Raw genomic sequence first — 16,844 nt, 5'->3', positions numbered from 1 at the left:
CACAGACAGTCACCTAAGGCTGGAATTAAACCTGGGTCCCTGGCACTGTGAGGCAGCAGTGTTAACCACTGAGCCACCATGCCACCCATGTCCAATGAGTAAAAAAACCAAAAGAGAAAATGCTGGAAAATCTCAGCAGGTCTGACAGCATCTGTAAGGAGAGATTCCAGCATCTGAAGTAATTTGCTTTTATCGAATGAGTAAAGGTACAGTCCTGATCTTTACTGGTCAGGTGTTCCTTGGTTCAATCACTGTGATGATCTCAGCCAAGTCAGCAAATAGAGACCCATGAACTATGAAAAGGAAAGATTAGCTTGCCCTGAAAAGTAAAAGTCAAAATTTGCATGCATATGTGACCTCACACCCTGGTGTAAACAGAAAAAAAAAGGTCAGGCTGTAAAATCACCAAAATCAAATAACCTGCCAACAACTGCAGCAAGTGGGCGGCACGGTGGCACAGTGGTCAGCACTGCTGCCTCACAGCGCCAGAGACCCGGGTTCAATTCCCGCCTCAGGCGACTGACTGTGTGGAGTTTGCACGTTCTCCCCGTGTCTGCGTGGGTTTCCTCCGGGTGCTCTGGTTTCCTCCCACAGTCTAAAGATGTGCAGGTCAGGTGAATTGGCCATGCTAAATTGCCCGTAGTGTTAGGTAAGGGGTAAATGTAGGGGTATAGGTGGGTTACGCTTTGGCGGGTCGGTGTGGACTTGTTGGGCCGAAGTGCCTGTTTCCACACTGTAATGTAATCTAATCTAATCTAACTGCAATTTGGATTAGAGTATACAATAAACCTGGCATTTCAGGGAGATAAGGATTCTGATAAAACATACTTGTTAGAAATATGAGGAAAGTAGAGAAAAGCAGGAAAAACTCTTGGTGCAGATTTCAAAAACCTGAAGAGGAACATAATAATCTGAACTGCAACATTAAAAAAGAGAATTTAATCACCCACCACGAGATAGGGTGAATTGTTGAATGAGATACGAGGTAAAGTATGCCACAATATTATTGAAGAAAAATAGGGTACACCAGAACAAATCAAGTCCTCATTTGCTGTCTGTGGATATTTGCCTTTAGTTCCTGTGTACAACAATGCTTGCACTTGAAAAACAATTCCCTGGTGATGATATTTTTAAATTCCTGATTCGGAGGGTGAAGTCTGAGAGGACTGAATATGCATTTGAGTATAGTCTGATGGGGTTGAATATGCATTTGAGATATAACATATTGAAATTACTCCGTATTTTTAATGTTATTTCAGGCTTTTAAATACTGCTGACATTGCCCAGGCCTGTTTCATTTACTTTAAAAAAAATTTCGACCTAAACGTATTGCATTTGATTCATTGCACTTTCAAATTACCTGCCGTTGATGAGCGTTATGCGTTGGAGAAAAAAAACAGAAACTCACTAATAATACGAAGCAAGATGCAAGTGAGGCATCATTAGGAAGATCGGGGCAGCGGCACGTGGAACGGGCAAACCGTTCGGAAACAGAAGATTTGAATTTGAAAAAAAGTGGCGGGAAAGAATGGAGGTCGGTCAATAGAGAGGAAAGGGGCAAATGTGTATGGGGTAGATATATCAAAACGAGGGGAGCGGAAAGGGAAACCTCTAAGATAACAGCAATTTTTATATTCAGATATTCTCTTGCAGCATTATGATATGGATATGACAGTTTTATGCAAGGACGATTTAATTGAGTAATGTTACTTCATAGTTTAAAGGGAATAAGAATTTTTATTTTCCTGTGGGAGTCAGGATGTTGGAAATTTGCCATATAGTAAAAGGAAAGTATCCGTTTGAGGATAGTGGAATGCAATCATAAAGAACATTTTTTTTAAAAAAAAGGACATATGTGAAACTAACATCTTTTTTTAGCAGTAATTTTGGTGCATTATCCCTTCTCTACAACCATTGACCCGGTCCTCCAAATTATCATTGAACAACTATCGTCGACTACTAATTTTGTTTGACTTCGTCCCTAGCTTGTTCAATTCAGCAGAGGTTAGAGCAGAAACAGTTGTTTTTACAATGAGTTCTGTAACTATCCAACACTATCATCTCTGGATAGGTTTGCTGACTCTTTCAATTTGAGCAATTCATCTCCTGAGCAATATAACTTGAAAAGACTCCAACTTGACCATTCATTTTTAGGACTCCTCTTGTTGGACAGGTCTTCTGGGTTGAGGATGAATTTTCCACTTTTGTTGGTTTTGAGGTGTTTAATTAATTCAATACTATATCTACTAACTATGCTACATCTGCTGTAGTAGGAGGGTGAGGTGTTTGAATGTTTCATGTCATTTCTGTTTTGTGTTTGGCCTCCATCTGGGAGACTTGGTGGTTGACTGCTTCACTGATACTTCTCTAATTTGGCCAATCCTGAGCTAGAGATTCTCATAACTCTTTGGAAATATTGATTGTGTTTTTCAGAGAGGCTTGGAGCACATTTTTTGAATGTTTCCTCTGCCCTCCTGTGAACTGCTTGATTTAATGAAGCTTAGACTGGCCCTGCCTATGCAATTTGGAAAGGACGTGGTCCTTTTCACAAAACATTGTAACTGGTTCTGGGAAAGATGGATTCTCTCCAGACCAAGCTGATTAGATCTTAATAAATCCAGGAATAGTGCCTTTATGGGCTAGATAGAGGAATGGATTCATATTTCTGATGAAGGATTTATGCCAAAAACATCAATTCTCCTGCTCCTTGGTTGCTGCCTGACCTGCTGTGCTTTCCCAGGACATAATTTTCTGATCTGCAGTCCTCATTTTCTCCTAGAGGAATGGGTAAAGTGGATCAAGTTGGGAAACACTTGGGAAACAACCATAGCATCTTAAGGATTAGGGTAACTCTGAAAAAAGGCAGGTGAAATCAAGAGTTAAAATACTTAACTGGGTGATGATCAAGGTACGTTGGAATTAAACTTTAGCAATCAAAACTTAAATGCAACAATGAGCTATTTAAAGAGAAGGGGGGATTGATAATGTTCATTGATACTGTTGAGGTACATTATTGTTAGAGGAGGAGGTGGGTCAATTAAAGCAAGATTCCATGAATAACAATAGAGAGAGAGTATGGTAAAGCAGAAAAAGAGAATGTATGGCTGAAGAGCAGCAAAAAGAGAATATGAGAAGAAATTAGCAGTTAACATAAAGGAATAAATAAGAAACTCTTCTAAGGGCAAATAAGTAGAAAAAAAGTAAAAAGAATGGGGTTAATTAGATTTAAAAATGATTTATGTAATCACAGCATGGTTGAGGTACTAAATGAGTTTTGTACATCTGTATTTACCAAGAGATTTTGTAAAATGGAAGCAGATTGTTTGAGATACTGGATGAGCTTAAAATTGACAGAGGAGATATTGTTAGAAAGACTTGCTACACATAAAAGTTGATAAGTCACCATAATAGCATGGTTTGTATCCAAGGACACTGGGGGAAATTAAAGAGGAAATATTGGAGGCGCAGCCTGTAATCTCCCAATCTCTTTAGATATAGAAATTGTCAGAGAGATGGAACATTATAACTATTAAACTCTATCCCAAAAAAGAATGCAAGGATAAATACAGCAGTAACAGGTCAGTTATTTTAACTTTTCACAAGAAAATGTTTAGAAATGTTAGTTCAATACAAAGTTATTAACTCAGTTGGACAGTATTTGGAGAAATACAGATGTCTGGCATGCTGTAGGTTTGCTTCTAGGTTTGCTATCAAAGATTGTGCAGGCTGGTAGCCACTAAACATATATAATTTGTGACATGGTGTTAGAGTGGTGCACCTGAAAATGTGTGGACATTCAGAGCTAGAAGAAAACCACCTACAGAAAGAAGCAGAGAAATATTGCATGAGTTAACATATTTCTGCAGAACACCACCCCCTGCACATTGTCTTCAAGCTCCTCACCTTCCAGACTTGGAAATATATAATTGTTCCTTCATTTTTGCTAGATCAAAATTCTGGGACATCCTTTCATAACAGCATTGTGGATGTACCTACACTCAAATGAATTGCAGCAGTTCAAGAAGGCAGCTCACCATCTTAAGGCCAACTAGAGATGTGCAATAAGTGCTGGCCTAGACAGTAATGCCCAATGTATAAATGGACAGAGTGCAGATGCTTTGAAGTTGTCATTCATCAGTTAGGTAATATTAAGGTGAAAGGATTTCTAGCAATTACTAGAGAGAGCTTACCAGGTGAACTTGAAGTTAAACAACAAGAGGATACAATTCAAGATGCCTGAAGTTAAATACATAGGTCATGTACTGATAAGGAAAGATTCCCAAAAGTTGAGAGTTTGAATAGAGATACAGCATCCCATAGATTTATGAGAACTTATGATGGAGAATAGAGAAATGGCAGAGAAATATAAATGATAACTTTTTATTTATTTTCACTCAGGAAAACGCCAGAAACCTTCAAGAACTAGAGCTTCAACTGTCTAAGGAAAAGGAGGACTTGTTGTTCTAAACACTGTTATTGACAGTGGCTATAGAGATAGTTGATGCTGTGATTATCTTCCAAACGTCTATAGAAATAGAATGATTCCGATGGATTGGACGGTAGCAAACATCACACCACTACTTAAGCAGGAAGTGAAAGAGAAAACAATGAATTACAGGCCTCTTTACATCACTATGAGAGAAAATTACTAGAATTCATTTAAAAATGTTAGGATTCATAATGAACTGGTTGGGCACGGTCAGCATGGATTTCCAAATGGGAAGTCAGGTTTAATTAACTTTGAGTTTGTTGAAAATGTTATGAACAAAATTGATAAAGGGAGCTGATAGATGTGTACTTAGATTTTCAAAAAGCTTTTCATAAAGGTATTGCCTAATTTGCAATAAAAGTGTTGAACCTCTACCCAAGCTCATTGCTAAAGATGTGAAGTGGTGTTGGATACTAAATGAAAATAGCAGTTTTCATAAAAATCAAACTACTAGTGATGACAATACCACTTCTGAGGTATTATGATATAAAGGGTAAAGCCACCCAGCAGTTTCATGTCAATGAGTCAGGACTTGGAACAATAAAAGCACAATCGGCAGATGCTAGAAATCTGAAATAAACACAGAAGAAGAATCATAGTCATAGAGATGTACAGCACGGAAACAAACCCTTCAATTCAACTTATTCATGCTGACCAAACATCCTATACTAGTCAAGTCCCATTAGCTGATACTTTGTCCATATCCCTCTAAATTCTTCCTATTCATATACCCATGCAGATGCCTTTTAAATGTTGGAATTGTACCAGCCTCCACCACTTCCTCTGGCAGCTCATTCCATATACGCACCACTGTCTGTATGAAAAAGTTTTCCTGATTTTCCTGCTACACATGTGTGCTAGCTTTGTGTTTTGTACACAAATACCCCCAAGTCCCTTTTGTGTTGCAGTTTTTTGCAGTTTTTCTCCATTTAAATAATGTTCGGTTCTTTTGCTCTCCCCTCCAAAATGAACAACTTCACATTTTTCCACATACTCCATTTGCCAACATTTTGTTCACTTACATGAGCTTTCAGTACCTTTCTGTAAACTGTTTGAATTCCTCTCATAATTTGCCTTCCTATTTTTATGTTTTCGGTAAGTTTGGCTACAGGACATTCACTTCCTCCAACTAATTTAATACATATTGTAACAATTGTAGTCCTAACAGTGATCCCTGTGGAGCCCCACTGGTACAGGTATTCAACCTCAAAGAACACCTTATGGGCGGCACGGTAGCACAGTGGTTAGCACTGCTGCTTCACAGCGCCAGAGACCCGGGTTCAATTCCCGCCTCAGGCGACTCTCTGTGTGGAGTTTGCACATTCTCCCAGTGTCTGCGTGGGTTTCCTCCGGGTGCTCCGGTTTCCTCCCACAATCCAAAAATGTGCAGGGGTTAGGTGAATTGGCCATGCTAAATTGCCCGTAGTGTTAGGTGAAGGGGTAAATGTAGGAGAATGGGTCTGGGTGGGTTACGCTTCGGCGGGTCGGTGTGGACTTGTTGGGCCGAAGGGCCTGTTTCCACACTGTAAGTAATCTAATCTAATCTAATCTAAAAAAAACCTTGTCCTCACTCGCCATTTCCTGCTCATACCTACTTCACTAATATACTACCTCTAACACAATGGGCTCTTATGATGTAATCTTTTGTGAGGTGCCTTGTCGAATGTCTTCTGGAAGTCCAAATACAACTCCCATTAGTCCTCCATTATCCACTCCAGTTCAGAATTCCTTGAAAGTCTGTAATAAGTTAGTGAGATACTATTTCTTTTTCATACAGCCTTGCTGGCTGTGCTTGATAAGATGATAATTTTCTGAATGTGCTGTTATTATCGTCATTATTAGTTTTTAAATAATTGATTCTGATATTTCTCCAACAGCATATGTTAATCTAATCGGCCGAATTTTGTCTCCCTCCTTTTGGGATGTGGTGTCGCATTGCTGTTTTCCAATCCTCTGTTTTTTCTTCCCAGAATCCAAGGAATTTCGGAAAATGACAACTAATGCATACACTATCTCTGTAGCTCCTTTTAGGATCCTATGATGCAAGCCGTAAGGGCCAGAAGATTCATCTACCATTATCTACCAATTGTTTGTCTAATACTACTTCTCTGGCGATGGTATTTAATTCCTAGCCAAATTCTTAGTATTAATTAATTGGTACTGAAGGCTTTCCTTTTCTTGATGTCTGTTAATGTAGACTTGTATACACAAAGACATAATTTTAAAACTGACAGAAGACAGAAAAGTTTGAAGTATTGTTAACTATGAGAAGGATAATGATTAATCTGGCTGGAATAAGTGGACCTTGAAATTCAATCTTGAAAATTGTGAAGTCTTGCTTTGTTGGAAACAACTAGGAGAGATAATACAAAATAAAGTAGTTCTACAGGGGACAAGAGCAGAGGGACCTGGTGTGCATGTGCTCGAATTGTTGAAGGCAGTTACATTAAAAATGTGTACTGGATCCTGAGATTTGTAAATAGAGGCATAGAGTGCAAAAAACAAGAAAGTTCTGATGAACCTTTGTGAAACACTAATTTGGTGTCACCTGGAATATTCTGCCCAATTCTGACTGCTGTATTTTAGGAAGGATGTGAAGGCTTTAAGAAGGTGCAAAGCAAAATAAAAAACTTTGAAAGGTTCCAGGGATGATAGACCTATGTTACATGGATAGATGAAAAAAGCTGGAGTTGTTCTGTTTAGAAAAGTGAATGTCGGGTAGTGGTTTTATAAAGCTATTCAAATCATGAATCTCGTAACGAGAAATTCAGTCAGAAACAGTCAAGGCAGAATCTTGTGAAATGCACAGGACTGGGAAATGAAGTGGATGGGGGCACTTAATTGAGCAGGGAACAAAATGACAGCTTCTGGACAATGGCATGAAAGATGGCAGAGGATTGAGGGCGGATTGTGCTTCCTGACAGTAATCGGTGGGAACCTGTTTTTAATACATTAGCATGTCATTTCGTGCTCATTAAAACATAACTTCATCAGATTAAATTGTACCTTTGGAATTATATATGCAGCAAATGAGAAACACATGTCATCAAGAATCATGTCTGGTGAAAAGTGGAATGCAGGCAATGTCCTGCTAGATTTAGGCTGATTAGGAACTGCATTTCTTGCATGGGAAGCTTTGTTGAACCAGGGGAAAGAAGCCATTGATGCATCTATATCAGGTGAGAGCTGTGAAAGACGAATGGGTGTGGCTGACTGAAGGAGGGAAGGAGGTGGCTGCCCTATAAAGGCTTGAGGGAGACAGAAGGAAGAAGTGGGAAAGTCAATGTCAAAAGATGATAAGCCAAGCATGATCGTGGAAAGATCAGAACTTATACAATAAAAGTCATTAGTGAGGTTCTGAGACTCAGGCCAAAAAGAGGACAAGGGTTGATTATGTCAGATGGTAGATTGAGTTTGACACAGGGGCAGTTCCAGGTGTCTAGTGGGTGACATATTCTAAAAGGGTATATGGTGTGGCAGCAATTCCAGGGATCTGGGGTTGAAGATAAAGATTGGGTTGGGGTGTTGCAGCAATTCCAGATATTGCAAACTCCTCACAAAAAGCCACATTGATGCTTTTGGATAGCAAGGAATTAACTGAAGTGTTACTTAAATATGGTATTTGAACCTTTACCTGATGAGGTAATCACAAAATCAGTGACTTAGTGTACATTCCATCAAAGCCACTTGAACTGCAATTATTGAGTTTCGGTCTGCTAATAATACTTATTGGTGCAGTCAGAAATAGATTTCAAAATCTTAACAACTCCTCCTCTGAAACATATATGGAAATGCCCTTTTATTAAGCACGCAGAAAACTATGGTCTGCCAATCAACATGTCAATTATATTGATTTTATGAAAAATAATATTCCAGGGACAGTGGTTAGGCCACTTTTGGAATATTGTGTGCAATTCTGGTCTCCCTTATATCAGAAGGATGTTGTGAAACTTGAAAGAGCTCAGATAAGGATGTTGCCGAGGTTGGAGGATTTCAGCTGTAAGGAGAGACTGAATGTGCTGGGGCTGTTTTCCGTGGAGCATCGGAGGCTGAGGGGTGACCTTATAGAGGTTTATGAAACCAAGAAGGCATGGATGGCGAAATAGACAAGGTCTTTTCCTTAGGAGGGGTGAGTCAAGAATTAGAGGGCATAGAGTCATAGAGATGTAAAGCACAGAAACAGACCCTTCGGTCCAACTCATCCATGCTGACCAGATATCCCAATCCAATCTAGTCCCACCTGCCAGCACCTGGCCCATATCTGTCCAAACCCTTCCTATTCATTAACCCATCCAGATTCCTTTTAAATGTTGCAATTGTACCAGCCTCCACCACTTCCTCTGGCAGCTCATTCCATACACGTACCACCTTCTGTGTGAAAACATTGCCTGTTAGGTCTCTTTTATATCTTTCCCCTCTTACTCTAAACCTATGCTGTCTAGTTCTGGACTCCTCCACCCCAGGGAAAAGACTCTGTCTATTTACCCTATCCATGCCCCTCATGATTTTATAAACCTTTATAAGGTCACCCCTCAGCCTCTGACGCTCCAGGGAAAACAGCCCTAGCCTATTCAACCTGTCCCTATAGCTCAAATCCTCCAACCCTGGCAACATCCTTGTAAATCTTTTCTGAACCTTATCAGGTTTCACACCATCTTTCCGATAGGAAGGGGACCAGAACTGCATGCAATATTCCAACAGTGGCCTAACCAATGTCCTGTACAGACGCAACATGACCTCCCAACTTCTGTATTCAATACTCTGACCAACAAAGGAAAGCATACCAAATGCCTTCTTCACTCTAGCAGACTCGCCTCTTGGTCGTTTGTTCTGTGTCAGACTACTCTCCTACGAACCTGACCTTGAGAATTTTTTAAAACAGATTTGCTTTCCCAAAATGCAGCACCTCACATTTATCCAAATTAAGCTCTATCTGCCATTTCTCAGCCCATTGGCCCACCAGATCAAGATCCCTTTGTAATCTGAGGTCACCTTCTTCGCTGTCTGCTACACCTCCAACTTTGGTGTCATCAGTAAACTTACTAACATGGTCACATCCAAATCATTTATATAGATGATGAAAAGTAGTGGACCCAGCACCGATCCTTGTGGCACTCCACTGGTCACAGGCCTCCAGTCTGAAAAACAACCCTCCACCACCATCCTCTGTCTTCTATCTTTGAGCCAGTCCTGTATCCAAATGGTGAGTTCTCCCTGTATTCCATGAGATCTAACCTTGCTAATCAGTTTCCTATGGGGAACCTTGTCGAACACCTTACTGAAGTCCATGTAAATCACATCTACTGCTCTGCCCTCATCAATCGTCTTTGATACTTCTTCAAAAAACTCAATCAAGTTTGTGAGACATGATTTCCAACGCATAAAGCCATGTTGACTATCCCTAATCAGTCCTTGCCTTTCCAAATACATGTACACCCTATCCTTCAGGATTCCCTCCAACAACTTGCCTGCCACTGATGTCAGGCTCACTGGTCTCTAGTTCCCTGGCTTGTCCTTACTACCTTTCTTAAATAGTGGCACGACGTTAGCCAACCTCCAGTGCTCTGGCACCTTACTTGTGACTATCAATGCTACAAATATCTCAGCAAGAGACCCAACAATCACTTCTCTAACTTCCCACAGAGCTCTTGGGTATGCCTGATCAGATCCTGGGGAATTTATCCACTTTTATGCATTTCAGGACATCCAACACTTCCTACTCCGTAATATGGACATTTTTCAAGATGTCACCATCTATTTCCTTACATTCTATATCTTTCATGTTCTTTTCTACAGTAAATACTGATGCAAAATACCTGTTTAGTATCTGCCCCATCTCCCGCGGCTCCACACAAAGGCTGCCTTGCTGATCTTTGAGGGGCCCTATTCTCTCCCTAGTTACCCTTTTGTCCTTAATATATTTGTAAAAACTTTTTGGATTCTCCTTAATTCTATTTGCCAAAGCTATCTCATGTCCCCGTTTTGCCCTCTTGATTTCTCTCTTAAGTATACTCCTACTGCCTTTATACTCTTCTAAGGATTCACTCGATCTATCCTATCTATACATGACATATGCTTCCTTCTTTTTCTTAACCAAACCCTCAATTTCTTTAGTCATCCAGCATTCCCTGTACCTACCAGCCTTTCCTTTCACCCTAACAGGAATATACTTTCTCTGGACTTTCGTTATCTCATTTCTGAAGGTTTCCCATTTTCCAGCTATCCCTTTATTTGCGAACATCTGCGCCCAATCAGCTTTTGAAAGTTCTTGCCTAATAATGTCAAAACTTGCCTTCCTCCAATTTAGAACGTCAAATTTTAGATCTTGTCTATCCTTTTCCATCACTACTTTAGATCTAATAGAATTATGGTTGCTGGCCCCAAAGTGCTCCCCCACTGACACCTCAGTCACCTGCCCTGTCTTTTTCCCAAGAGTAGGTCAAGTTTTGCACCTTTTCTAGTTTGTACGTTGACATACTGAATCAGAAAGTTTTCTTGGCCACACTTAACAAATTCCTCTCCATCTAAACCCTTAACGCTATGGCAGTCTATGTTTGGAAAGTTAAAGTCCACTACCATAACCACCCTATTATTCTTACAAATAACTGAGATCTCCTCACAAGTTTGTTTCTCAATTTCCCTGTGACTATTAGGAGGTCTATAATACAATCCCAATAACGTGATCATCCCTTTCTTACTTCTCAGTTCCACCCAAATAACTTCCCTGGATGTATTTCTGGGAATATCCTCCCTAAGTACAGCTGTAATGTATCCCTTATCAAAAACACCATTCACTCCTCCTCTCTTGCCTCCCTTTCTGTCCTTCCTGTAGCATTTGTATCCTGGAACATTAAGTTGCCAGTCCTGTCCATCCCCGAGCCATGTTTCTGTAATAGCTATGATATCCCAGTCCCATGTTCCTAACCATGCCCTGAGGTCATCTGCGTTCCCTGTTGGGCGTCTTGCATTGAAATAAATGCAATCTAATTTATCAGTCCTACCTTGTTCTCTGCTTTGTTTCTGTCTGCCCTGACTGTTTGACTCACCTTTGTTCTCAACTGTACCAACCTCAGATTGAAATCTTTCCTCACTATCTCCCTGTCTCCCATTCCCTCCCTGTCTCCCATTCCCCTCCCCCCCCCCCCTCCCCCCCCCTCCTCCTTACTAGTTTAAGTCCTCCTGAGCAGCTCTAACAAATCTCCCTGCCAGTTTTTAATCCACTTCCAATTTGGATGCAATCCATCCTTCTTATACAGGTCACTTCTACCCCAAAACAGCTTCCGAAAATGTGAATCCTTCTCCTGTACACCAGCTCCTCAGCTATGCATTCATCTGTTCTCTCCTCCTATTCCTGTCCCCACTAATTCATTGCACCGGGAGTAATCCAGATAGTACTACTCTTGAGGACCTCCTTTTTAAATTTCTGCCTAACTCTCTGTAATCTACCTTCAGAATATAAACCTTTTCCCTTCCTATGTCGTTGGTTCCAATGTGTACAATTACCTCCTGCTGGCCCCTCTCCCTCTTGCAAACATTCTGCACCCTCTCTGAGACATCCATGATCCTGTCACCAGGGAAGCAACACACCATTCTGATTTTTCCCTGCTGGCCACAGAAATGTCTGTCTGTACCTCAGACTAGAGTGTCTCTTAACACAGTCGATCGCTTGGAACCTGACGTACTTCTCATTACATTAGAGCCAGTCCCAATACTAGAAACTTGGCTGTTCCTGCTACGTACTCCTGAGTGTCCATCACCCCCTACATTTTCCAAAACCCCATACGTGTTTGAAATGGGGATAGCCACAGAAGACTCCTGCCCACCTCTCTTACCTTTTCTGGAGTTAATCCATCCATGTGACTGTATCTGAGACTTGCCCTGCTTCCTATAACCGCCATCCATCACATCCTCTTGCTCTTGTAAATTCCTTATTGCCTCGAACTGCGTCTCCAATCAATCCATTTGATCCTATAGGATTTGCAATCAACAGCATTTATTGCAGATATAATCCTCAGCAACCAGTAAACTCTCCCTAAACTCCCACATTCGACAAGAAGAACATATCACTTTCAATTTACAGACCCAGAAAATAGCACTGTCTTATTCCTCTACAAAACACTGTTCCAGGTTAAATTAATATGTATGACTTATATTTTAAGTTTAATCAAGAGACATATCTCAAAAAACATATGATCAAGAAAGAACCCACTCTACACACTACTGCAGACTTATTTTAAGGCCATGCTTTAAATCCACTTATCTGCTTCTGTGCTGTGACCTTTCCCAAACAGGTTTCTCCAAGATCAGTTGTGAATGTCACTGTTTTTTAATTTTCCCAGACGCACTCTGATGTCCAGCGATACATGAATTCAACAGCAAAAGCAGTAACTGCCAACTCTGTAAGTTAGCAATGTGGGTTTCTTTCTCTCTCTCTCCTGCACTGACCTCACCATGTGCTTCCATTGTCTTTTTTCTCCCTTTTAAAACTGTTGTTGTTTTGACTTTTTTTTCTCCAAAGTTCCAAAACAATGCAACAGCATATAAAACAGTAATTGCTGCTCCTGGAACTTGAGGAAATCACCTCCAACACCTAAAACACCTCAAAAAAGGAGCACCTGTTATAGCCAGGAATTTTTCCCGTCCTCCATCTTGGATTACCCAGGCTGTTGATGCGTAAGATCTTCTTAAATGAAATTGCCCATAACTGTGTTTGATAACAGACATGTTCCTGCCAGTAAATCCATAAAATAAGTGATGGATGTATGATCTACAGTTATTTTCATGGCGTGTACATTCCAATGCATGTATGACGCTGTGATCCACCTCTGCAAATGTAGTTGGCCGTGACATCATGGTAGCTCCTTTTTCTGCTCAAATAAGTATTTAACTCAGAAGTTTTAACTCAATGTCTTTCTTTCTTGCTGAAATGAAATTAAACTGTCCACAAATTATCTACCAGAAACAGGTGATTTGGCCAATAAGAAACTGCTAAAATGTTATTTAGAAATAATCACTGACATGTTTGGGATTCCTTGCTTTTTCCCCCATTTTTAAGCTTTACAACAAAGAGGAATCTTTGTGATTCCCTTGCACAAAAAAAATTGTGGATCACCTTTAACACTGAAAACATGCCGAAGAACTTCACAGAAATTTACTAAACATCAAGCCAAAGAAGGAACTATTGTGCATGTGTTTGGCTCCATCTAGCGGTGGCTTTGGCCATACATGCAGCTTCATTGCGACATAGTTGATGTTTCACATGGATGAAAACTATTTGGCTAGATGTTTTACGTTCAAGCTATAGTTCATTGAAAACACGTTTTTAAGCCATAGGAGGTCATGATCTACTATTCTGAATTACTGTTTGCTTCAGTGTAAAATCTATTTTACAGATTTTATTAAATCTTAGACCATAGTTTTCTGAATGTTTAATAAAATCTTTTTTCTGACTTCTCCAATAAGCGTCATCTGCATACTGCAGTGTAAAATCTGGGGTGGGTGGGGCAGGTAAAAGTCTCATGCACTGATGGCCAATCAGTACTGTGCACTTGGCAACAACACCAAGAAGTCTGTTGCTGTTGCTAGTGCCAGAAGAATAACCAAGAATTCACAGACCTAGGTGTCCAGAAACTTTTTTCGGAGTGGGAGATGAGTTTTTGTGGTCAGAGGGTTGTGGGATGAGAGGAGTAGGGGATTGGAGTTCCCTCCCTAAGTATATTGTTCTTCTACTAACACTAAATGGACTTTAGCAGTCCAAGAAGGCAGCTCAACCCCACCCTGACAAAGGCAACTAGGGATCGATGATAAATCCTGGGTCAGCCAGCAATGTCCGCATTCCATGAGTGAATAAATAAAAAGCAAGAGCAGCAGGGTAGTACTAGCCATTTCCCTGCCCTGTACCCACCTGCTTGATAAGGCACAAAGTCGTGTTGATCAAGAGGCCTCACCCTCTCTGACTGTCAGCCATCCATAATGGTTTGGCAGTTGTTTGGGTTGACTCTTTTGTCCAACCATAAAATTCAGGAAGTTGCATCCCAGATGGGAGTTGACCTAAATTTGTCCTTAATTGACCACTTAAGGTCCTTAATTGGTGGCAGGAAGATGTAAGAACCTCCTGGGGACAGCATGGTAGCTAAGTGATTAGATTAAATTAGAATCGATTGGATTCCCTACATTATGGAAACAGGCCCTTCGGCCAACAAGTCCACACTGACGCTCCGAAGAGTAACCCACCCAGACTCATTTCCCTATATTTACCCCTGTCTGATGCACCTAACACCACGGGCAATATAACATTGGCAATTCACCTGACCTGCATATCTTTTGGAATGTCGGAGGAAACCGGAGCACCCATAGGAAACCCACGCAGACACTGACAAGTTCGCCTGAGGCTGGAATCAAACCTAGGTCCTTGGCGCTGTGAGACAGCAGTGCTAACCACTGAGCCACCATGCTGCCACAGTTAGCACTGCAGCCTAATAACACCTGAGACCGGGGTTCAATTGCAGCGTTGGGGGTGACTGTTTGCTTGGATTTTGCACGTTCTTGCTGTATCTGTGTGGAATACCTCCGGGTGCTCTGATTTCCTCCCAGAGTCCAAAGATGTGTGTGTTAGGTGGATTAGATTAGATTAAATTCCTTATAGTGTGGAAACAGGTCCTTAGGCCAAGCCAGTCCACACCGACCCTCCATAGAGTAACCCACCCAGACCCATTTCCCCTCTGACTAACACTACGGGCAATTTAGCTTGACCAATTCACCTGACTTGCACACCTTTGGACTGTGGGAGGAAACCAGAGCACCCAGACGAAACCCACGCAGACACACGGAGAATGTGCACATTCCACACAGACAGCTGCCCGAGGCTGGAATCAAACCTGGGACCCTGGTGCTGTGAGGCAGCAGTGCTAACCTCTGAGCCACCGTGCCGCCCTATTGGCCAAGATAAATTGCCCATTGTGTTAGGGATGTGCAGGCGAGGTGGGCTAACCATGGGAAATGTGGGGTTACAGGGATAAGGTAGGGAGGTGGGTCTGGGTGGGATGGCCAGTCTTCAGAGGGTCAGTGTGGACCTGACGGGCCAAATAGGCTGCTTCCACATTCTGAGGACTGTATGATTAAACTTAAGTCCAGTAGAGTGGGTAAGCAGCAGGGTTCTGGAGCTTCACTATCCTATCTAATGAAGTTGCTTTCCCTCCTCCAGCCCAGGAAAATTCTGCCCAGAAATTCAATTATTTGCACTCCAACATTGCAACTGCACAAGTGCTGGGATTTCATGCTGTCTGCTGGAATTGCCTTGTATATTGCAATTTAACACTTGTATGTAGTTAAATTAGCTGTGTTTGTTAGGTATGTCCCATTTTCTCTCAATCATGGTGAAATTTCATGATTTGTGCCTGATGTAATAGATATACTTTGTTTTTACGCTCTGCATTATCTTCGTATGTTAGCAGTTAACACTGCTGCACTTTTGAGTGTGATTGGACTGAATACATGCTGCTATGCTTGATTGCCCTTGTATCAAGTGCCAGACAATGTCCAGTTGGATTTCCTTTTTAAATTTAAATTTAACCCAGTTGATTAAACTAATGTGATAGTTGACTGATTTGCAGCCAAAGGTAGATATTACTGACAATGATATTTGAGGGTAACTCAAATATGTTGTACTAAATTCCTCCTTCTTGCTATTTTAACAGAACTGTTAATTAGCTTGTACAATTTAAATAGTACATTTTTTGCATCTTGAATTCTGTAGCTTGCCAGATAGGTGCTTGAGAATGGATATTGCATACACTTTCCTGCAGGGGTATAAAGCCAGCTAATTGTAGAAGATATGTTTTTATTCTCATTTACCTTTCAAAGAGTTCATCTTCACAATTAGAACATAGAACATAGAACATAGAACAATACAGCACAGAACAGGCCCTTCGGCCCACGATGTTGTGCCGAACTTCTAACCTAGATTAAGTACCCATCCATGTACCTATCCAAATGCCGCTTAAAGGTCGCCAATGATTCCGACTCTACCACTCCCACGGGCAGCGCATTCCATGCCCCCACCACTCTCTGGGTAAAGAACCCACCCCTGACATCTCCCCTATACCTTCCACCCTTCACCTTAAATTTATGTCCCCTTGTAACACTCTGTTGTACCCGGGGAAAAAGTCTCTGACTGTCTACTCTATCTATTCCTCTGATCATCTTATAAACCCCTATCAAGTCACCCCTCATCCTTCGCCGTTCCAACGAGAAAAGGCCGAGAACTCTCAACCTATCCTCGTACGACTCCCTCTCCATTCCAGGCAACATCCTGGTAAATCTTCTCTGCACCCTCTCCAAAGCTTCCACATCCTTC

Source organism: Chiloscyllium plagiosum, chromosome 35, assembly GCF_004010195.1.
Source record: "Chiloscyllium plagiosum isolate BGI_BamShark_2017 chromosome 35, ASM401019v2, whole genome shotgun sequence".
Classification (NCBI taxonomy): Eukaryota; Metazoa; Chordata; class Chondrichthyes; order Orectolobiformes; family Hemiscylliidae; genus Chiloscyllium; species Chiloscyllium plagiosum.
Note: the sequence above shows the minus strand (reverse complement) of the source record.